Genomic DNA, 24,671 nt, shown 5'->3' with positions numbered 1-24,671 from the left:
TGTACAGTTTAATCTGTAAGATAATCGAGAAGTAGACACATTAATTAAACACTATGCTGCTTTGTTGAAATGACAATATACTGTACAGTAGATGTAATAATTAATTTTGTTGGCAATTATAATAGAGTGCCAGTTGTAATTGTCATAAAAAAAATGTTATGCTTTCCATTCTCTTGTACTGCAACATTATCAAGTTTCATTGCATAATGATCTCACATGGGCCCAGTACACTGAACAACAATAGGCAAGACTTTGGGGAAAGCTAATTTTCACTTTTGGTAAGAAAAAACAGGCTGAGAGAAATGGTCCAGAACTCAACATTTTTTCAGATGTGTTACTAATCACCCAATCCAGACATAGAGGAATGAAAGATTAATAATGGCTCTGTACAATGCATGTATTCAGAGTACTGCAAGAATGTATTAAAACCTTTTGCCTAGTGAGTGAGCGGGAAAATAATTCTTACTTTGTGAAAACTATAGAGATGTGTGGTTAAAGAGCAGAGCATTAATTGTTGGTCTCTGTAAATGCAGATATTTAAAATGATGTGAAATGTTATATGTTTTTTTTTAAATAAATCTGTATTATTAGATAATACTTACTGAATTAAAAAATATATATTATTCAACGCTTAATGCCATTTTTAATTAGTTTTAAAGCATCTTTCTATAGCAGGTTTTCAGCCACCACATAAGCAGTGCTAGATTTTTGCAAGACTTTGCTGTTTATAATAATTTTTGGCAATATTCCCAGCAGTTTAAGTTGCAAACTGTAACAATAGATAATGTTCTTAGTAATATAAGGATACATTGTAGCTGCAGAGTTACACTGACTGAAGCAGCCATTATGTTAGTAATGCCATAAGGATTATTTTGCAGATTTATACACTGGAGCACAAAACAATTATGAGCATAGTTAACAATGTAGAATTATACATCAGAGAAAGAAAAAAATATTTACTGATGTAGAATTATACATTGCCACATGTTTTACATATTTAAATAATAAAAAAGAACTAAAGAAAGGAGTTGGGGGCCGGTGGGGGGTGGGGAGGAGGGGGGACATGGGGAGAGGGGTGTAGTATTGAAGCTTTTAAGCTATTGTAAAGTGAGTTCTGTAACTTGACCAACCATGCAATTATTTAGAAATGCCAGCTTTTATTTACTTACTTACCAAACCACAGTTTATGTTTGTTTACATTAAGCTACTGTACATCTGTGGCTCGGTGCCCTAAAGCACAATACAATCGTTGGGGAATGTGCGATTGGGGTAGGGTGTGATGACTACTACTATACAGTAGTAATGTGGTCATTGGTCACTTTTATTAGTGCTGTCTTGGTGGAGTGTAGAGGATGGAATCCAGATTTTAAAAAGTCAAGCATTGAGTTGGAGGAGAGAAAGTGAGTCAGACAGTTGTATATAAGTCGCTCAAGTAGCTTTGCAGCAAAACTATACAGTATCTTGTTTCACACCTTCCTTGTTTCAACTCCTTCTGGATCTAACTTCACACTTAATGCAACGACCTCCGAGGCAGGTAAGGAGGTGTTGCGTGAGCCCTGCTTCCTGACAGTACCCCCCCCTCGAGGATTGGACTCTGGACAATCCATCCAAGGCTTTAACGGATACTTCTTGTGGAAGCGTTTTAAGAGTGTAGGGGCCTGAATATGACCCCGAGGAAGCCAGGTGTGTTCCTCCGGATCGTAGCCCTTCCACTGTACGAGAAACTGGACCCTCCCCCTGGAGAGACGTGAGTCCACTATAGACTGTATTTCGTATTCCTTGTGTCCTTGAACAATCAGAGGGTCGGGTCTACGAGTATAATCTGGAAAGAGAGTACTCTGTACAAAAGGCTTCAATAACGAGGTATGAAAAACATTGGGTATCTTCATTGCTGGTGGAAGTTGTAGATGGAAGGAGACAGGGTTAATTGGTTCCAGTATGGAAAAAGGTCCCAGAAATTTAGGTGCCAATTTTGGGGTAGTAGTTTTTAGACGAATATTTTTTGCCGAAAGCCAGACCTTATCCCCTGGTTTGTATCTGGGAGAAGCTTGGCGACGTCGATCAGCCTGGAGTTTGAACCTTCCTGCAGCCTCCTGGAGAGATCACTGAACCTTGGTCCAAGAGTCCTGAAGTAAAGAGATCCGTTCGTCGGCAGCTGGCACTCCTGAGGGAGTATTGGAGATGGGAAGACGAGCAGGATGGAATCCGTAATTTATAAAAAATGGGGATTCTCGGGTAGATTCGTTCTTCATGGAATTGATAGCAAACTCTGCCCAAGGCAGCAGTTCCGACCAGTTATCTTGGGTCACGGAAACAAAACAACGCAGATATTGCTCTAACGTCTGGTTGACGCTCTCTGTTTGTCCATTCGTTTGAGGATGGTATCCTGAGGAATAAGATAGTGAAATTCCGAGTCTTTTGGAGAAGGCTCGCCAGAACCTGGATACAAATTGGGAGCCCCTGTCCGAAACTATAAAAGTGGGAATCCCATAAATCCGAAAAATCTCCTTGGAGAAAATATCCGCGAGGATGGGTGAGGTGGGTAGGCCCTTGAGGGGAATAAAGTGTACCTGTTTAGAAAAGCGATCTATTACTACTAAGATGGTATTCATCCCTTTAGATCTGGGTAACTCAACAATAAAGTCCATAGAGATATGGGACCAGGGGCGTTCCGGAATGGGTAAACGCAAAAGTAAGCCAGAGGGTTTTTGTTGAAGGGCTTTGCTCTGAGCGCAAGTAGGGCAGGTGCTGGTGAATTCCCGGATGGTACTAGCCATATTAGGCCACCAAAAGGTGCGTTGGATAAGATCCAGGGTTTTTCGGAAGCCGGGATGTCCTGCAGAGCGGGCAGAATGACCCCACTCTAAAATTGTGGGACGAAATTCATGAGCAGCATACAACCTCCCTTCTGGTACCTCTAAACCACCCAGAATGTTTCTTTGAGCCCTAAGGATCTTGTCCAGAATGTTGAATGAGGCCGCAGAAATTATAAGTCCCTTGGGCAGCATAGTCTCAGGAACTTCTTCGGGTCTCTCCTCCGGGGAGAACTATCTGGATAAAGCGTCCGCCTTTACGTTCTTGATGCCCGGGATGTATGATAGGGTGTAGTTAAATCTGGAGAAGAAGAGTGACCAGCGAGCCTGGCGGGAGCCCAGGCGACGTGCAGTCTCAATATAAAGAAGGTTCTTATGGTCAGTAAGAATAGAAATTGGCTCTCTAGACCCCTCCAGAAGGTGTCTCCACTCCAGAAGAGCCATCTTAATAGCCAGCAGTTCTCTATTGCCCACATCGTAGTTCTTCTCAGCAGAGGAAAAAAAAATTGTGAAAAAAATGCATGGGTGCAACTGGTCTTGCGGGGAAGATTTTTGAGAGAGCACGGCTCCTGCACCGCAATCCGATGCATCAACCTCCAGGATAAAGGGCAGACTCATGTCAGGATGTCGAAGTATAAGGGCGGAAACGAATGTACGTTTTAAAGTTTCGAAGGCTGAGGCTGCCTCAGGAGACCAAACTGAGGGGTTGACTCCTTTTTTCGTGAGAGCGGTGATGGGTGCAATTATGGTAGAAAAATTCAGAATAAACCTTCGATAGTAATTCGAAAAGCCTAAAAAATGTTGAATAGCCTTGAAGGAATTGGGCTGTGGTCAGTTGAGAATGGCTTCGAGTTTCTCGGGGTCCATAAAGAAACCCTTGTCCGAGATGATATATCCAAGAAAGGGCATAGAGGACAGATGAAAGAGGCATTTTTCCATCTTGGCGTACAAGTGATTGGAACGGAGACGGGAAAGGACGAGCCTGGTGTGTCGAATGTGATCCTGGAGATTGCTGGAAAAGATGAGAATATCGTCTAGGTATACGATAACAAACAAATTGAGTACGTATCGACAAATTTCATTTATAAAGTCCTGAAAGACCGCTGGGGCATTACAGAGCCAGAAGGGCATCACTAAGTATTCGTAGTGACCGCTACGTGTATTGATGGCGGTCTTCCATTCGTCACCCTCCCGAATACGAATAAGGTTGTACGCCCCCCGGAGGTCCAATTTCGTGAAGATGTTAGTCCCCTGGAGTCTATCAAACAGTTCGGATATGAGAGGGAGAGGGTACCGGTTCTTGACCGTGATCCGGTTGAGACCCCGATAGTCGATGCACAGTCGGAGAGAGTTGTCCTTCTTTTTAATGAAAAAAAACCCGGCACCGGCGGGGGAGGATGAATGGCGTATGAAGCCCTTCTCGAGGTTTTCACAGATGTGTTCGTCCATGGCCTTGGTCTCTGGAACGGAGAGAGGATAGGACTTGGATCTAGGAAGTGTGGCACCAGTAATCAGGTCGATAGGACAGTCGTAGGACCTGTGGGGGGGCAAAACTTCAGCTCTAGTCTTGCAAAAGACGTCCAGGAAATTGGAGTAGGCCTCTGGTAGGTCGATCTTGGCAGTTGACGGAACCGTAATCCCGGCGTGTTGCATGAGAGGAATGGTGCTAGAGATGAGTAACTCCTTCAGTTTTGAAGCCCATTGTATAGGAGTGCACGCCCTCCAGTCAATACGAGGATTGTGCTGCTGGAGCCAGGGTAGGCCAAGGGTTACCTGGATCCCGGGGGAATGAGTCACATCCAACGTAAAGGTTTCAGTGTGGCCATCGGTGGAAGATAAGGTGAGGGGAATTGTGTCGAGGGAAATGAAGGCCGGGCTCAAGGGTGGACTGTCGATCCCTTCTAGTCCGATGGGTACTCTCTTCCTAATGAGTGGAATATTATTAAGCTTCGTGAATTCCTGATCCACAAAGTCCCCACCTGCTCTGGAATCAACAAAGGCGGATGCAGAGGCACGAAATGAAGGGCCCGAAAGAGTGACCGGAATGAAAAGCTTCTTGGGGAGCTCGTCACTGGAAAGGGGGCAAGGAGAAATGCCACCCAGGGAGAGACCCTTTATACTCACTGGGTGGAGTCATTTCCCGGACGCAGGGGACAATTCTGAATCAGGTGTTCAGGGGATCCGCAATAGGACCGTGGTCCATTCAAAGTTGTTGTATCGGTGGGCGGGTTTGTTGAGTCCCCAGTTGCATGGGCTCCAGAGGATCCAGGGCTGGGAACCCGGACGACTGAGATCTTGGAACCGGAAAAAACCTAGAAAAGGGGGCGACCAACGGCACAAAACGAGGACGTTGGCGTTCGGAGCGTCGTTCCTGGAGGCGCTGATCCATCCGAATAGCCTGAGCAAACAATTCCTCCAACGCTCCTGGCCTGGGATGAGCGGCGAGTTTGTCCTTTACTGTATCCGATAACCCCTTCCAGAAGACGGCAATGAGTGCCTCCTGGTTCCAATGGGTCTCAGCTGCTAGGGTCCGGAATTCCAGAGCAAATCTGGCCACGGAACGGTGCCCCTGTGACAAAAGAAGAAGGGAAGAAGAGGCCGTATCCTGACGTGCGGGAGTGTCAAACACCTGCTGAAACTCCTGACGAAAGAGAGCATAGTCTTGGGTTATCTCTGGCCGTAATTCCCAAATCGGAGAAGCCCACGCCAGGGCGCCACCAGTCAAGAGGGAGTACACATACGCCACTTTCTTATGTCCCGTGGTGAACTGAAGAGGCGCCATCTCGAATTGGATTTCACACTGGTTTAGGAATCCGCGGCAGGCCTGTGGATCGCCCCAGCGTAGGGTTTCGGTGCGGGTATCTTGGTCTCGGGTGTGGCTGCGCCATGAGATCTGGGCTGAGATGGGGAGGAAACGCCAGGTGGTGCACCTTGGAGAGAAAGGTTGGTTAGCCGTTGAGCTAGGTCAGAGATCTGGGTGGACATGGTTTAGTCCTATACCAACAGGGCCGAGAGAATTTGGTCTAAGGTAGGTTCATCAGTCTCGATCTGGTCTGCGTCGGTTGGTCTCTGCATAATGTCATGGTAGTGCTGCCCGCAGACCAGACCCGTCCCAAGACTGAGGTGGAAAGTATAATACCACGCACCCGCAGCAGAGGGGCGTGTCCAGAGTGTGGTAGTAGTTGCCAGGCCAGGAGTCTTTAGTAAGGGAACCAAAGGTACTTGCCGTGTCCGGAGGTAGAAGAATCGTGGTGATTGCCGTAGCCGGGGGTCGAGGGTGCTAGAGGTCCGGGAGGTACAGGAGCGAGCCGAGATCAAAGGGCGGAGAGAGACTGCGTCGTGAGGAGTAAGCCGGGGTCCAGAGCCAGAGGAGGAGTAGAAAGCCAAGCCGGGTCAAACCTGAAGAATACGAAGAACAAGAACACACACGAATACTAGCCCAACTAGCAGAAGCTATGCAGAGCAATGATTCCCAGGGAGAACAGAGGTAATATACGTGGAGGGACCAATCAGTGAGGGAGGAAGAGCAGGGTGTGCCGTGGAGCACCTTGTGACTGGTGCAGGCTGTGATCCTTGCCTGTGATCAGCTGTGGAGTGTGAGAGCAGGAGCAGGCCTGCAGCTGTACATGGGGGGTGTGGCTTGAAGGCCGGAGGAGTGAATAAATTACTACCGGAGGCACGCGCTGTGTAAGATCCTCCTGCGCGCGCCCTGTATGTTGTTATATTTTCAAACAAAGAAACCTAATAGACTAGGCAGAAAGGCTCCCACAAACAACAAGGGCACTCAAGGGTATGCTCAAAGTATCAAAAAGAATTGTATTTATACACAACTAAATACACAATAATAAAACCAATTCAAAAGAGAAAACCGTTAACAAAGAGAACACTCAATGGATAGCACAAATAATATCATATACCCATATATATACATGGAATGTATGGAGACCATTAATAATAAGGGGGAGTCACCTGGACCCCCTCAGGATGAATTTAAAGAGGTTATATACCTGCATAAAGTCAACAGTAGAAGTTGTTAAGCAAGAAAGAAGAAAATATACACCTGACTAAGATACACCATAAACTAGCACAGCCCACTGGGGGGGGCGCAAGATTGTTTAGGGGGGGCGCAGGAAGCAGCGGCGATTTTGCCAGGAGCAAAGAAAAAAAGCCATCTGTGGCTGCAATTTCTCTTTTGGCCATTAGGTGGCGCTGTGCTACACAGCTACACAGCAGCATCTCCTTCTTGCTTCCTGCATCAGCGTGTGTGAGTGAGACTGGGACATGGGGGGGTGGGTGAGTGTGAGAGAGACACTGGGGGGAGGGAGAGACAATGGCTGGAGGGAGAGACAATGGCTGGAAGGAGAGTGAGAGACACTGGGGGGAGGGAGAGAGACACTAGGGGGAGGGAGAAAGAGAGAGATACACAGGGGGAGGGAAAGAGAGTGGGGGAAGACACTGAGGGGAGGGATAGAGAGGGACTGGAGGGGGAGTGAGAAATACAGGGAGATGGAGAGACTGGGAGAGGAGTGTGAGACTGGAAGAGGGGAGAGAGGTCCTGATAGGTTCTAATGTGGCAGGAAGAGAGAGATTAATAATACAGCAGAAATGGGGACGCTATTAGACAAATATCATAATATTTATTTTTAAGTGATGTAATTTGTGTTATAAATTGTGAGGATTCTGGAGTCACGCCGCGCACGGCGTGCTCCTCACTTACCTGCAGCTCCGTCTGGGTCTCCCGCGGCGCACATGGACTCCGGAGGCAAGCCGCCGACAGCTGTTCCTCCTATGCGCGCGCGCGCACGTCTTCCTCTCTCTTCTGCTCTCGGAGCAGGGCGTGGGTCCGCGCACGCAGCCGATGGCACTGATGCACGGAGGCGCGGCCACACGGAGGTGCTCCCGCCTCTTAAAGGCACAACACCTCTTTTGATGGCCATCACCAAATACAGTCAGGCTGCTGGGCTTTATGGCTCCTCCCCTGGGACTCCTTCTGGACCTATACCTGCTGTAACCTGGCCTTTCCACACACCTCCACCTTGCTGCGCTGCTATTGGATCCTCTCTCTTATATATACCTTGCAGAGTCACTGACTCGTTGGCTGAGCATAGAACCAGTTGTTCTCACCTCTCTCTGCCTCCTTATTCTAATTCGCAGACTTCCTCGTGAACTGAACCGGCTTCCGCTACGTCTTCCTGTACCTCTGGCATCCCGAACTCGGCATACGGCTACATGACTCTCCGCACCTCTGGCATCCCGATCCTGGCTTACGGTAAACGACAACGTCCCTCTCTCTAACCCCGGACTTGGCTAACGGCCTCTCTACCTACCGTACCTCTCCTACCCCGATCCGGAATCCCAGACCACTCTTCAATCAAGACGTGCCCTCGTGGCTGTGGGTGGTGTTATTTCCTATCCCACCTCAGCACCGCGGTCCCGTCTCGTTTGTGGTGAGCACATCCTTACATTATGCTCAGCCCAACAAACATGGACCCCGCTGAGGTGGAGCGCACTTTAAACGCCCATACTGCTCTGTTCTCCAGACTAGAGACTTATTTAGACCAAGCAGATAAACGGACGGATACGTTGCAGCAAAGCGTCCATGCCCTTACTCTTCAGGTTCGAGCCCTCACTCAGCAACCTTCACCCGTGGCAGCTCCTGTACCGGCTAGTCCTGCTCCGACACCTCCGTCTGCCCCGGAACCTCGAATTCCACCTCCCAGACACTATGCGGGGGATCCCCAAGGATGCCGGGGTTTCATTAACCAATGTCTCGTCCAATTTCGTCTCTCTCCCTCTCGCTTTGTGTCTTCTGTCTCCAGGGTTGGCTACATCTACTCCCTTCTCACCGACCAGGCACTGGCGTGGGCCTCCCCCATTTGGGAACAACAGGGTGCTATCACACAGGACATCGATCTCTTCGTCGAGGAATTCCGAAGAGTCTTCGATACTCCCGCACGGAGGTTAACGGCAGCTTCTGCTCTTCACCACATAACCCAGGGAGATCGTTCGGTTGCCGTGTATGCAGTGGAATTTCGCACTCTTGCTGCTGAGACAGGTTGGAATAATGAGGCCCTATCTTCTGCATTCTGGCAAGGTCTGTCTGAAACCCTAAAGGATGAGCTTGCCGCGCGAGATCGTCCCACTAACCTGGAGGAGTTGATCGCTCTGTCCATTCGTGTGGATCAGCGTCTGCTGGAGCGGAGATACGAGCGTTCTCATTACCGTCAACGGGTTTCAAGAACTCTTGCTCCCTCCTTCGTGGCTCCGTTACCTCCTTCCGGGGACATTCCAGAACCCATGCAGTTGGGAGGCAACAGGCTGTCTCCTGCTGAGAAACAGCGTCGGCGCAAGGCCGGTCTTTGCATGTACTGTGGCAATTCCGGTCACGCTGTACCCCAGTGTCCTCACAAACCGGGAAACGCCAGCTCCCAATGAGATCCCGGAGAGTTTCGTTGGGAATATTGACACTTTCTCCCATTGTCCAGAGCATCCTTCCCACCAGGATAATCTTGCCCATTACACTTTCTGGAGAGGGGTTTCACACTCAGGCACGAGCGTTCATTGACTCCGGTTCTGCAGGTAATTTCATTGATGAGCATTTTGCTAGACTGAACAATATCCCTTTGATCAACCGGAGGACGCCGGTAGGACTGGAGGCCATTGACGGTCGACTGCTTAAACCAGCATTTATCACGCTACAGACGGTGCCTCTTCTACTGCAGTTCGTCAACGTCCATACGGAGATCATTACCCTCGATGTAATCCACACTCCTTCTGCTGAGCTGATTTTGGGTCTTCCTTGGCTTCAACTTCATAATCCTCGCATCGACTGGACGGATCAGGAACCCATCCAGTGGGCTCCTTCTTGTGCCAAGACATGTACCCAGATTTTCCAGAGGATTGGTGGATTGTCTACCCTATCTGAGAAGATTAACTCCTTACCCTCTGTGTACTGGGAATTCCGTGATGTATTCGACAAGGCACGTTCCGAGGTTCTACCTCCGCACCGTTCTTTTGATTGTCCTATTGACCTACTTCCGGGCGCACCTCTTCCCAGGGCAAGATCCTATCCTCTCTCTCTCCCAGAGACAAGGGCCATGAACACTTACATTGCTGAGAACTTAGAGAGGGGTTTCATCAGGAAATCGTCTTCACCGGTCGGAGCAGGCTTCTTCTTTGTCAAGAAAAAGGACGGTTCTCTCCGTCCATGCATAGACTACCGGGGTTTGAATAATATCACTCGTAAAAATCGCTACCCTCTGCCTTTGATTCCGGAACTCTTCGACCGTCTCCAGGGAGCAACTATCTTTTCTAAGCTGGATCTAAGAGGTGCCTACAATTTAGTAAGGATACGAGAGGGGGACGAGTGGAAGACTGCTTTTAACACCCATGACGGCCACTACGAATATCTGGTTATGCCGTTCGGTTTGTGCAACGCACCAGCAGTTTTCCAGGATTTTGTCAACGAGATTTTTCGGGACATTCTGAACTCATTTCTTATTGTTTACTTGGATGACATCCTCATTTTTTCTAAATCCACTCAAGAACACATCAAACATGTTCAACAAGTACTGTTACGTCTTCGGGAGAACCATCTTTTTGCGAAGCTGGAGAAATGTCAGTTCCACCTCAAATCAGTGGCATTTTTGGGTTACGTCATCTCGGACTCCGGTTTCAATATGGATCCAGAAAAACTTAAGGCTATTCTGGACTGGCCTCGTCCGACTACTCTTAGAGCCGTGCAACGCTTTTTAGGTTTTGCAAACTATTATCGACGTTTCATCCGCAATTTTTCGTCCACCGTATCTCCCATAACTGCCCTCACCAAGAAGGGTGCAGATCCTTCATCTTGGTCGGAGACCGCCATTAGGGCGTTTGATCTGCTAAAAAGGGCTTTTGTGTCTGCTCCCATCCTCACCCACCCAGATCCTAAACTCCCATTTACCTTGGAGGTGGATGCATCGGACATTGGGGCTGGGGCTGTTCTGTCCCAGAGAACATCTCCCTTAGCCAGACTGCACCCATGTGCGTTTTTCTCGAAGAGATTTTCGTCCGCTGAACGGAATTACGATGTCGGGAATAGAGAGCTTTTGGCGATCAAGTTGGCTTTAGAGGAGTGGAGACATTTCTTAGAGGGTACGGAGACACCCATTACCATTCTGACGGATCATAAGAATCTCCTCTACCTAGAAGGGGCACGGCGTTTGAACGCTCGACAAGCCCGCTGGGCTTTGTTTTTTTCACGATTTAATTTTCTCATCTCCTTCATTCCTGGCTCCAAGAATCTAAAAGCGGACGCCCTATCGCGACAGTTCCTGGCGGAGGACAGGTCTGAAGAGCAACTTGAGTCTATTATTCCTTCTAGTTGTATCCTGTCCGCTAATTCGTTTGATATCATGGGCAAGATTCAATCCGAACAGTCACGGACTCCTGAGGGACTCAAGGTTCCGGAGGGAAGACTCTACACGGCACCTCAACACCGCAAGAAGGTTCTCGAGTGGTGTCATTCCTCTAAATCAGCAGGACACCCAGGGATACGGAAGACCAACGACCTGGTTCAACGTACCTTCTGGTGGCCAGAGAGGGCTAAAGATGTGGAGGAGTTTGTAAAAGCGTGTAGTATTTGCGCTCGCAACAAGGTACCTCGGGTCAGACCTGCTGGGCTTCTGCTACCTTTACCCATTCCAGACCGTCCCTGGAACCATATTTCTATGGACTTTATTGTAGAGCTTCCAGAATCCAAAGGAAAAAATACGATTCTGGTGGTCATCGATCGTTTTTCCAAACAGTCGCACCTTGTTCCTTTGAGGGGTCTACCGAATTCCTCCAGGCTGGCAGATGTCTTCATTCAGGAGATTTTTCGTCTTCACGGAGTACCTTCTACCATTGTCTCGGATCGTGGGTCTCAATTCGTGTCGAGGTTTTGGCGTGCCTTTTCCCAGAAGTTGGGGATTTCGCTTCAGTTCTCTTCTGGGTACCATCCACAGACCAATGGGCAGACGGAGAGGGCCAACCAAAACCTGGAACAATACCTTCGATGTTTTATAACTGATACACAGGAGGACTGGGTGGATCTGCTTCCATGGGCCGAGTTTGCTCTGAACTCTCTTCGCAATGATTCTACCCAAGAATCTCCATTTTTTATAAATTTTGGATTTCATCCGTCTCGGTCACCTTTCTCTTCTCTCTCCTCAGGGGTGCCAGCAGTGGACAAGCACGTCGCTCGCCTGAAGGTCTTATGGTCCAAGATTCAGGAGAACTTAAGGGTGGCTACAGGGAGACAGAAACTCCAGGCTGATCGACTTCGACGCCAAGTGCCGGAGTTCGCCCCAGGAGACAGGGTATGGCTCTCGTCCAGGAATATCCGTTTGAAGGTTCCTACCATGAAGCTCGCTCCCAAGTTCCTCGGTCCCTTTACCATAGTTAGGAGGATTAATCCTGTGGCTTACGAGCTACGTCTTCCACCTTCTATGAAGATACCTTCGGTCTTCCATGTGTCCTTACTTAAACCAGTGTTTCGGAGTCCTCGCTTTTCCAAAGATACTTCTTCTCCACGTCCGATTATGATTCAAGGTCAACAGGAATACGAGGTGCAGTTTGTCCTGGATTCTAGAATTTCCAGAGGAGGAGTACAATACTTGGTTCACTGGAAGGGGTTCGGACCAGAGGAACGTTCATGGATTCCTCACCGGGATCTTCACGCACCTCGTCTTCTACAGGCTTTTCATCACAAGAATCCCTCCAAGCCTTATCATGGTCGCCCGGAGGTCGCCCCTGAAGGGGGGGGGTACTGTGAGGATTCTGGAGTCACGCCGCGCACGGCGTGCTCCTCACTTACCTGCAGCTCCGTCTGGGTCTCCCGCGGCGCACATGGACTCCGGAGGCAAGCCGCCGACAGCTGTTCCTCCTATGCGCGCGCGCGCACGTCTTCCTCTCTCTTCTGCTCTCGGAGCAGGGCGTGGGTCCGCGCACGCAGCCGATGGCACTGATGCACGGAGGCGTGGCCACACGGAGGCGCTCCCGCCTCTTAAAGGCACAACACCTCTTTTGATGGCCATCACCAAATACAGTCAGGCTGCTGGGCTTTATGGCTCCTCCCCTGGGACTCCTTCTGGACCTATACCTGCTGTAACCTGGCCTTTCCACACACCTCCACCTTGCTGCGCTGCTATTGGATCCTCTCTCTTATATATACCTTGCAGAGTCACTGACTCGTTGGCTGAGCATAGAACCAGTTGTTCTCACCTCTCTCTGCCTCCTTATTCTAATTCGCAGACTTCCTCGTGAACTGAACCGGCTTCCGCTACGTCTTCCTGTACCTCTGGCATCCCGAACTCGGCATATGGCTACACGACTCTCCGCACCTCTGGCATCCCGATCCTGGCTTACGGTAAACGACAACGTCCCTCTCTCTAACCCCGGACTTGGCTAACGGCCTCTCTACCTACCGTACCTCTCCTACCCCGATCCGGAATCCCAGACCACTCTTCAATCAAGACGTGCCCTCGTGGCTGTGGGTGGTGTTATTTCCTATCCCACCTCAGCACCGCGGTCCCGTCTCGTTTGTGGTGAGCACATCCTTACATAAATACTTGTTTTGCAGATGCGTGGTGGGGGCGTTACAAAGCTGGTTCATCCTCATTGGCTGAACCAGCTCACGTGCACTGACGTCATGTGATTTTGACTACATCAGGCAGCGGGGGCCCGAGAAATTTCATGGATGAAAAGGGGAGCTCGGCATAAAAAGTTTGCTCACCCCTGAACTAGCAAACACAATCAAAGTAAAACACATGCATATATACCGTAGTGCCGACGAGTATTCTAAAACAAATCTGGGGCAATCACCAACAAGACCCAGGTACATGCTGGGTACATGCTGCAACATTTCAGGGACATTTCTGCAGACAGACTAATAGCCCATCGGATTAACTGTCCTATTCAAACGGAATGGGATTGCCAGAGACCCCTGCTGTGTTAATCCGATGGACCATAAATCTCTGCAGAAATGTCACTGAAATGTTTGCAGCCTGTACCCAGCTTGTACCTGGATCTTCTTGGTGATAGCCCCAGATTTTCCAAGGCAAGTTTAAGGCAAGTTTTAGAATACTCGTCGGTGCACCTGTATAAGAATAGGAAATCTGACCATGCATATAAAGTAAGGTCAGCAAATCATGTGTATATGATATCCAAGTTTTAAGTCTAACTCAATATGAAAAACATTGCACAATGTTAAATAGACACTTTGTAGTTAAAGCAAGAAAGCCTGCCACAATCCGTGTCAGCTGGCAGCATTTTAAACCTGAAAATCAATTGATGGGCAGAATATAAATATGCCGGCTATGCTGGTTCTTGGTGTGTTTTTTTTGCTGCCGACACGCCGGAAGGAAGATAACGATCATCCATTTGTGGTGGTCTCCACAAATATGGTGTCTGTTGATGACATCATTCAACACACATTTTGCCAGGAGCTTTGTCAGGGCTGAGTGTCTAATGTCCAGTATTAGTTGTGCTTAAGTAGTCTTATGTAATTACATCATTATCCGGAACAGATAGAAAGACAAATGCAAAGTGTCAAAACACATGATTGTGTATAATACTACACAAATGCAGTCAGCAAAACTGGAATTAAGAAGATACAAGAATAAAACTATGAATCCATAGTGTGAAAGTTTACATTTTCAAGGTTTATTTAATTAATGTTAAAGGGATATCTTATGGTACTGCTGCGCCAGCCTTTATTCTAAAACTTCTCAGAGCCATTGTTGTTGCATCTCCTGTATTCCACGCACTATAAATTTTGCATCCCCCGTGTTCATGCTGCATTCGCACCGCCCAGCACCCACGGTTGATCCGCGGTTGATCTGCGGTTGATCTGTTTAATTATAATGGTTTCAGATTTAATTGGGGGAAATTCTTCGCGTATCCGCCAGGTGGCAGATACTCATGAATTGTAAAGAATTCTAATGTGTACACTACTTGTGCTACAGTAATGTGTCGACTTCCAGGTGTTTAAAAAAAAAACAAGTCTACCACAGTGGTCCATTGTGAATTGACCTTGGCACTGAAGAAGTTACTGTATCAATGTAGGCGTTTCATAATAAAAACTCAATGATCTGTGTCTTTTTTACACAATTGCCGACCGATGCAATGAGTACACAGCAGTACGTGTGCAAAAGACCTGACTGCACTTATGCATTTTTAATATGTTCTTCAATTAATGCAGCAGATGATAAAATGGCCACAGTTGCTGAAATCTATGAATATTTCATCGCAAAGTATGACTTTTATAAATTTTCACCTGATGCTCATGGGTGGATGCGTGCAATAAGGAAAACGTTAAGTAGCGATCCGTGTTTTCTTCGTATTGCCCCTGCACACGGAGTTAGAGGAGGATTTTGGTGTGTGATGCCAGATTTTTCCAGTATCTTTGATCATGGAGACTTCAAAAGGAGAAAGGTCAGATTTAATCAAAATAAGATTCGTCAATCCCAGGCCAGCAATGTAACAGCGCCTGCACCGGCGCCAGCAGCGGCTTACAATAGCGGTCCTACCGTCAGTGAAAACCTGGTTACTGGTAACCCTTGCTATCTGTCCCCGCCAGGATACCTGCAAAACTTCCAGCCTGAGCCCGATTTTACATATTACACTACTTGTATTACACTACCTGTATTACACTACCTGCAGTTCAAGCTGCCGTATTTTATTCTTTTTTTAAAATATCAATACATTATGCACACAGACAAGTGATTAGTTTCAACAAGGTTCCAATGAGACATACACGCATGCACATACATTTGATAACGCATATGCGTTTCAACAAGGTTCCAATTAGACGTACACGCATGCGCATAAAATAAAAACAGTATGAAATGAAGAGCAAGCCTAGCAAAAGTATTGATGAATAAATAATACATATAGAAATGTGATGACATGCATACAGTGTGCGTTTCAGCAAGGTTCCAATCCGCATGAGTTGAAAAAATATTTTATATTCGAAAGAAGACGCAACGTTATATTTTTGTAATATTGTACTTCTTTTCCCTTTATTATCCTGTATACAGTACAGTATGTGTCCTCATATTTTTTATGTGTATGGCTAAGGAGCCTAAGACTACTGTATACAATATGAACTCGTAACGTTAATCTCTGCTTCAAATATCTTCAAATTACAATTACTGTACACACACACACAGAGACTTGCAGAACTGTACGACTGTAGGTTGAATTGCTATTAGACTTTTAAGACAATAGCTCACGATCGCCCACTTGAGTTTCTTGACTGTATTGCAGACAACGCTAAAATGCAATTTTCTGCGCCCGAAAGAATCCCGAGTCAATTGCAATACGGTTTGAAAACATAGCGCGTCATGACCCGGTATTGAGAGCGGTACTCCTGGCAAAGGTTTTAGAATAAAGGCTGGCGCCTCTTTATCTGTGAGCCACAGCAGCTGACTGTGATTGGTTGAGCATGCCCCCCTTGCACACCTTAGTCCACACCGGGTATACCGGGGACTAAAGGGTTGCATCTAGCGAGCTTTATCCGTGTGTGGCATTTACTAGCTAATCCAGGATAATTCTCTCAATTGTATATTTAGCAATCCCTTATATATGTCTCTTCCTGCCTCTCATTATCTCCGCATATACTATAGTTGCACTGATAAACCTCTCAACCCGGCTTTTGCTCCGCTAATCATACTATATATTTGTTACTATTTTATGGTCGTTTGCCCTCCTTGAACCTTCATTCGTTTTTTTCTGTCAGAGTAAAAAAGTAACCTGTTTTGAGGATTTTCATTTTCCCAGTGTCCTAGAGACATGAATCTTTGGGAGTGTAAGTTTTAGGTGTGATATTTGGGACGAAATGTATTCCTTTTGTTTGCAGGAGTTCGGGGGACAAAGATTCTGTTTCATGCCTGGAGCCTCAAGGATTTCAGGCTCAGCAAGCCACCGGAAAAGATAACTGTCCTGGAGCCTTCATCTTGAGGGGGTAGTTGTGATGGTAGGGGGTAGCCGGCCTTCATCATAAAAGGTCACGTCCGGCTGGCTGCCCCATAATCTGTATGTCAAGGGCTGAAGTGTCAGCTCTTGGGTCTAGTTGTGCGCTTTCCCTATATTTCTGTTCACATTTTACGGTCCCCTGCAGGAATGTAAGATAGCTATGCCAGGTATAGTTAGGATCCCCATTAGGAAATAGCTGCAGGACAGGACTTTGGGAGCAGGAGATTAAGGGTGGATATTAGGGAGCAACTAGGATTAAAAAGTGAATTAAGTGTTGCTGACTGGGGTAGCCGGTAGTACTGTTATGTTACCCTCAAATAGTGTATAATTTGCAGGTACCCGTCTGTACATAAGGACGGGGTGGGCTAAGGAAGTCCAATGTAAGTCTATGGGGAATCTGTGCTCTGCGACCATGTTGTATTTCCAGCCCAATTTTAAAGCAGAGTAAAAAAGTGACCTGTTTTGAGGCTTTTTGTGATTCCAGTGTCCTAGAGACATTAATCTTTGGGAGTGTATTTTTTAGGTGGGATATTTGGGTCAAAATGTATTCTTTTTGTTTGCAGGAGTTCGGGGGACAAAGTTACCAGTGGTCCAGTAATTCTCCCAGATGTGCAGGCATAATTTGCGGGTCTGCGAGGTGAATTACACCGGGGCTCTCCGGTGTCCCCCAGAATCCTGGTTTTTGAGCCCAGGTATGCTCAGTGAGACAATAGGAAAAAACCTGGCGCTTACCTTAAGCTTAATATATGAGGTGTGCTTACAATGTGGCAGTAAGTTAGACCACGGCTCTATGACAGATGCTTTGAGCCAGCATGGAGTTCCCCTCTGCTGCAACCCCAGGGAAGGGTTAATCCGGAACCCTTTTAAAGATATAGAGACATACAAGCAATGGGGGAGCGTGGGATTAGAAAAACATTTGACAATAAAAAACAATAAAATACAATAAAATTAATGTGGTTACAACAATATTGCTGGGGGTTGGTGAAAATATTAAATACACTTACACGGCCATGTGCAAGCGGACACGGTAATGTGGTTTCTTTAAGCAATTCCAGTCACTCCCAACAACAGGTAATGGTGGTTTAGAGGGTTTTGAAATAAATATATAAATATATCTGTACTCACACGGCCATGTGTGAGTCCTTGCAGGAAATTGGTAACTTTGGGGTTAAATTAACCCATCTGCATCTCCCCCCAGTGTAGACTCTTCTTTGTTTGCAACCAACGTGGGATTCTAACTCCAGTCTTGGGCATCAGATGGGGACTCTCCCCAGTGGTGGTAGTAGGGGGGGGAGTAGGTAGAGAAAGTGAGGCACGTTGTCAGTGGGGTTTAAAACACATTTATTAGTTTTAAAAGCAATTGGTACAAAAGACTCACATACATACATAGTGGTTGGACCCCTGGCCTCCTCGTGCAGTCCAGGATACAGTTTAAGCAGCCGTTATTGCCAATCACGCGTCCGTGATGCAGGAGGAAAAAAAACAAAACTTTTTCTCCTTATCTGCAATGGCTGCCTGGTTGATCCGGCTACGGGAGCCACGTTGGGCCAAATTCAGCAGGAACTTTAGAGCTACGCGTTTCGGCGAATCATCGACTTCCTCAGGCTCATATGAGCCTCGTATGAGCCTGAGGAAGTCGATGATTCGACGAAACGCGTAGCTCTAAAGTTCCTGCTGAATTTGGCTCAACGTGGCTCCCGTAGCCGGATCAACCAGGCAGCCATTGCAGATAAGGAGAAAAAGTTTTTTTTTTTTTCCTCCTGCATCACGGACGCGTGATTGGCAATAACGGCTGCTTAAACTGTATCCTGGACTGCACGAGGAGGCCAGGGGTCCAACCACTATGTATGTATGTGAGTCTTGTTGTACCAATTGCTTTTAAAACTAATAAATGTGTTTTAAACCCCACTGACAACGTGCCTCACTTTCTCTACCTACTCCCCCCCCTACTACCACCACTGGGGAGAGTCCCCATCTGATGCCCAAGACTGGAGTTAGAATCCCACGTTGGTTGCAAACAAAGAAGAGTCTACACTGGGGGGAGATGCAGATGGGTTAATTTAACCCCAAAGTTACCAATTTCCTGCAAGGACTCACACATGGCCGTGTGAGTACAGATATATTTATATATTTATTTCAAAACCCTCTAAACCACCATTACCTGTTGTTGGGAGTGACTGGAATTGCTTAAAGAAACCACATTACCGTGTCCGCTTGCACATGGCCGTGTAAGTGTATTTAATATTTCACCAACCCCCAGCAATATTGTTGTAACCACATTAATTTTATTGTATTTTATTGTTTTTTATTGTCAAATGTTTTTCTAATCCCACGCTCCCCCATTGCTTGTATGTCTCAGGTATGCTCAGTACCATTTCCCTTGCAGATATAAGGTTCCCCTAAGGTTATACTTTATTAAATTATGTTTAATAATGTTTTATACTGTAGGTATTAATGATTGATACAGTATGGATTAGTGTCTATGCTGGCAGCATGTGCCAGGATGTCTGCATAGACATTGAATTTCAAAGGTGGAAGGATGTCCAGAGGTGAGAGAACCATTTGGTGAGCAGGGAAAGGCTAAGTTCCAGTTCCATAGAACAGGGGGCACCCCGCTAGGGCCCCTTTGTGATTAACTGACCTTGTGGAGCCGGCAATGGGTTTGCTGGGGGAATATGCTGCTTGTAGGTGCTTTCCCATTGGTTAATTCATATTTCTCGCCAACCCGTTTTTTCAAGCCAGCTTGGCACACCCCCTCCTATGACATTAGCATTAGCAGCCATATGAGCCCCGTTCTGATTGCTGGTGGTAAAAGTCCCCACTCTCTGATTGGCCACTAGTCCCTGTTCATGTTAGACATAGGACACCGAGGTCTATGTAAGTGACTGCCCAATCAGAGAGCTCTCTCTCTCTCAGTCTTCTAGACTTACAGGCAATCTTGGGACTTGGTCCAGTGAAGAGCCGGCAGGCTTTCCCAGATGTTTTGCTCGCAATATCAAAGCACTAGGCATTGAGGTGCCAGGGAAGGCTAGCCTAGCTGAGGACAAGTTCTGAGGAACAATGTTACTTGCTCTAGGAAAAGAGTACTGTGTGTTCCTGGACATGGAGCGGATAGGGTAAGCCTTTGCTGCACCTTTTTGAGGCTAGTTTTCACCTCCCAGTAAGTGTGTATTCTGTCTGTATTTTGCATTTAATTTGTGTTTACGCGGGTTTACCCGAATAAACCTAATTTTTTTTCACTTTTTTGTTTTGCCTTGTGAATGATACCAGAAAGGTATAAATGTGTTAAAAGTTCCGGTCTCCTGTGACAACATCCTTCTTGACCCGTGGCTGTTTGGCCCCATAAAGATTTATCAAAGACAGAAAATAAACTGCTATTAAACATAGCAACAGCAACTATAATATGAATAGCTACCCTATGGAAACAAATCGAGATTTCGATTAGGGCTACAATTTGCAATACAATTTGGCATATCTGCCAGATTGATAAAGTGACATGCACGATTAATGACTTACACTCCTGTGAAAAGTTCCATAGTTTCTGGAAACCTAGACTGTCCTACTCTGCTGTTCCAGGTCTTGACCATCACTCATTGCTCCCCTAAACTCAGAGAGAATTCACACTTTTCAGCCACATTTTTATTAACATTAAGCTGTGCAATAAGATATGCTTTTGCCTCTGTACTGTATTCTGTAGCTGTGTAGAGGACTATGCAAACACTGTTAGAAAGCGGTGGTTTGTAGTGTGATCAATAGAAATATGTTATTGGGTGTCTTTGCTCGCTCCTCACACTCTCTCCTCATTCCACCCCCCTTCCTCCCCTAAAATGTTTGTTATACTGTATGTTTCCCCATCCCACTCTGTAATTTTTACCTATAGTGTTAAATCTATAAAATGTTCAATAATTGGGATATTGGTAACCTCTGTCTACTGTAGGTCAACATTTTTATTATCTTTGTATACATATATTTTTGTATGATTACATTTTCTAAATGTACATATGACCTATTACTGTACATTATAGGCTAAAGCTGTTAAATTCCGGGCATTATTGAAATCCCTGTTCTCTGATTGGTTAAAATTCCAAGCATTATTCATTCAGTAATGGCCCGGAGTTTTTGGCACCTTGCCAAGTTTTTAATTCCAGCCAATCAGCTTTCACTTTTCAGAGTAGCTCTCAGACAAGGGAGGTGATTTGGACAGGAGACAGTAGCCAGGCAGTGACTCCTCCCCCGCCCTTCGTGCAGAGGGCTCTGCACAGGACACAGTGAGGAGGGAGAGTTTGTGTGACTGTCTGCAGAGTATGTGTTTGAGTTTGTGTTTGTTGCTGTAGAGTTTGTGTGTGTGTGTGTGTGTGTGTAGCAGCAGAATATGTATTTGTCTGAAGAGTTTGTTTGTGTGTGTGTGTAGCAGCAGAGTTTGTGTTTGTGTGTGTAGCTTTAGTTTGTGTGTGTATAACTGCACAGTTTTTGTGTGTAGCAGCAGAGTTTGTGTGTGTCAGCAGAGTTTGTGTGTGTTGCAGCAGAGTTTGGTTGTGTGTGTGTGTGTATAGCAGCAGAGTTTGTGTGTGCATGTGTGTAGAGCTGCAGTGTGTGTGTGTGTGCGTGTGTGTGTGTGTGTAGAGCTGCAGAGTTTGTGTGTACAGAGGGAGACTGCGAGTTTGTGTATATTTATAGAGTAGGGGACAGGTGTGTGTGGGCCTATATCTATAGATCTAGATAGCTGCAGTGTGAGTGTATATACTGTAGAGGTTTCTTAATGTACTGTATTTACAATGTTATTTAAATAAAGAAATGTATAAAACTATACAAAAGTGTCTATTATTTTTGAAAAAAACTACATTTAGCCTATAATAGTAATAATCCCTTCAGAACAAGGCATTACTGCCCAATAATACCCTGGCTGGGTTAAAGTCCCTCAGCTTTGACTTGAGCCGTCAACTCTTCCAGGTGGGGCATTATTGGCCAGTAATTCCCTGTTCTTTGGGGATTATTACTTAAGTATATGTAGATTCATATTGATGAGTAACATGTCTTTTTTATTATTTTATCCTTATAGTTAATCTCATTAAGTAGTCATAGGTAGGTAGCTAACTCATAGGTAGTTAGTCTCATTGAGTGCTGGAGAATAATTTGTTTGATTACCATTATCTTATTGTCCCACTATGTAACGCTTGACTGCCCGCAGACCTGGCCAGTCCCCAGTACTGAGGTGGGTAAGGGTATAACACGCACCCACAACAGTGAGGGCGTGCCCGGAGTGTGGTATGATGCGTTGCCGGGTCTGGTGAGAAAGGGTTAGCTTGATACTTGCCGTGTCCGGGGCGCCAGAGGTCCGAAGGTAGAGATCCGAAAGCCGTAGGTCAAGGACAGGAGAGCAGCATAGTGAGGTCCAAAGCCGAGTCCAGGGAGTAGCGAGGTACACAAAGTCTAACGAGAGCCGAGATCAAATCCAAGGGTATCAAACGAGGGCAGGGACTGGAGCGAGAGCTGCAACACAAAAGAGAGCCAGGCATAGACCTCCGTACTACAAGAGCCACAGGAAAACTATGCAGAGCGAGGAAGGAGAGGGCAGACAGGAACTATAAATGTTGGAGAACCAATAGGAGCAAGAGGCGGAGCGGGGGCTTGACTGAGCGGTCCCAGGGATAGGTTTAGATGCCTGGTGTGGTGTTCCCTAGTGGGAATAGCCTCCAGCTGATGAGAGGTGGAGCCAAGTTTGCAGGAGGAGTGTAGAAGAGGACGGGTGCGCGCGCGCCTTGTAACACTCCCGCGTGCGCCCCTGCAGCATGTGGGCGGAGGCGGCGTGTGCCGCAGAGGAGCGGAGTGGCACCCGACCGGAGTGGGTAAGGAGCTGGCGGGGAGGGGGCCTGGGACGAGCGGCAGTACTGGGAGCCGGGGTGACTGGGACCCGCTGTAAGGCGCATGTCCCCTGATCCCTTACAGTATCCCTCCCCCCTTGAGGATCGGACTCTGGATGATCCTCCCAAGGTTTATGAGGAAATTTCCGATGAAATTGCTTAAGTAGAGCTGGGGCGTGAATGTGATGACAAGGTACCCAAGAACGTTCCTCCGGACCATATCCCTTCCAATGAACGAGGAATTGAAGTTTGCCCCTGGAAAGTCATGAATCGAGAATGGACTGAACTTCAAATTCTTGTTACCACTGTATCACGACTGGGTTGGGTCTATGAGGACGGTCTGGAAAATGTACATTCTGGAAGAAGGGTTTCAGGAGGGAAACGTGGAACACTGTGGGTATCCTCATGGTGGGAGGTAGCAAAAGCCGATATGCTACCGGATTGATCCGTTTGAGGACCTTGAAGGGACCCAAGAATCTGGGTGCCAGCTTCTGAGAAGGAGTTTTAAGCTTGATATTTTTAGAGGAAAGCGAGACTCTGTCCCCAGGTTTATACTCCGGTGCCACCTGAAGTCGCCGATCCGCTTGGGCCTTCTGTTTTTGGACGGCCCCTTGCAAGGCTTTTTGGATCCTCTTCCAGGAGTCTTGTAAATTAGAGACTTGGATATCTGCTGCCGGTACACTAGATGGAATGGAAGAGAGGGGAAGACTGGTAGGGTGGAAACCATAATTAATGAAGAATGGCGACTCTTGCGTGGATTCATTCCTCAGCAAATTAATCGCGAACTCCGCCCAAAGTAATAGATCTACCCAGTTGACTTGAGACTCCGACACGAAACATCTAAGATACTGCTCCAAGGTCTGGTTCATTCTCTCCATCTGGCCGTTGGTCTGTGGGTGATAACCCGAGGAGAAGAGGAGGGATATGCCAAGTCTCTGAGAAAATGCTCGCCAAAACTTAGAAATGAATTGTGTGCCCCTGTCCGAGACAATGGTGAGTGGAACGCCGTGTAGCCTGAAAATTTCTTTAGAAAATACGTCGGCCAAGGTAGCCGAATTGGGAAGACCCTTGAAGGGTACAAAGTGCGTGTGGGAAAAAAGGAGACCAAAAGCGCACCAGCACAAACCGAGCAGGAAGGACCCAAAACGGAAAATAATTAAAAGGGCACTTTAATGTGACAAAAGACCCATCCAACGCGTTTCAAACGTCACAGCGTTCTTTTTCAAGGATAAAACACAATGTAATGACATCCATTATATACCCTCTTACCTGTGGGCCGTTTCGCGCCAAAAATAAGAACCTGATGACGTCATGACGCTGCGCGCGTCATCGCGCATGCGCAGAGCGACTCAGTGCCGATCTAAGGGCAAAAGGAAGTCCCACAGACAGTGTGGCCATTTTGGATAAGGGCAAGTTATAGGAAAACACTGCCTTGCTAATACTAAACATCCCTACAAGACATATGTATAGTGCTACACTGGCGACACACTTTATTCGAGCTCGGCTAGTCCCACAAATTCGGGTATACTCGGGTGTATTGAGGTTTGTGACTGTTTTCTGCCCGAGTGCATTGCGTTATTTTCCAGGCAGGGATTGAAGCATTTTATTCCCGCTGGCTGCAATACTGCACAGTATATATATATATACTGCATTACAATTCATGAATTTATGCCATCTGGTAGACACGCGAAGCATTGCAGCCTATTAAATCCTAATCATTATCATTTAACAGATCAGCCGCCCGTCAGCCAGGCATGAACCATGGCTGGGAAGGCAAACGCAACGGGGCTTGTCAGAGGTGAGGAGCGGCGCATTCCAGGTATCTGCCAGGTACAAACTGGGTATTTGCTCGAATAAAGTGTGTCGCAGCAGTACTCACTGGGCATGTGCATTACGACGGAATGAATCTAAACAAAGCTAAGATACAATTGCTAAGGAATACAAATGATAACAAAAGGGAAAAGCATAAGAAAAAATGAAGAAAACCTATTAAATTACA

The sequence above is a fragment of the Ascaphus truei genome, chromosome 1, assembly GCF_040206685.1.
Source record: "Ascaphus truei isolate aAscTru1 chromosome 1, aAscTru1.hap1, whole genome shotgun sequence".
Classification (NCBI taxonomy): Eukaryota; Metazoa; Chordata; class Amphibia; order Anura; family Ascaphidae; genus Ascaphus; species Ascaphus truei.
Note: the sequence above shows the minus strand (reverse complement) of the source record.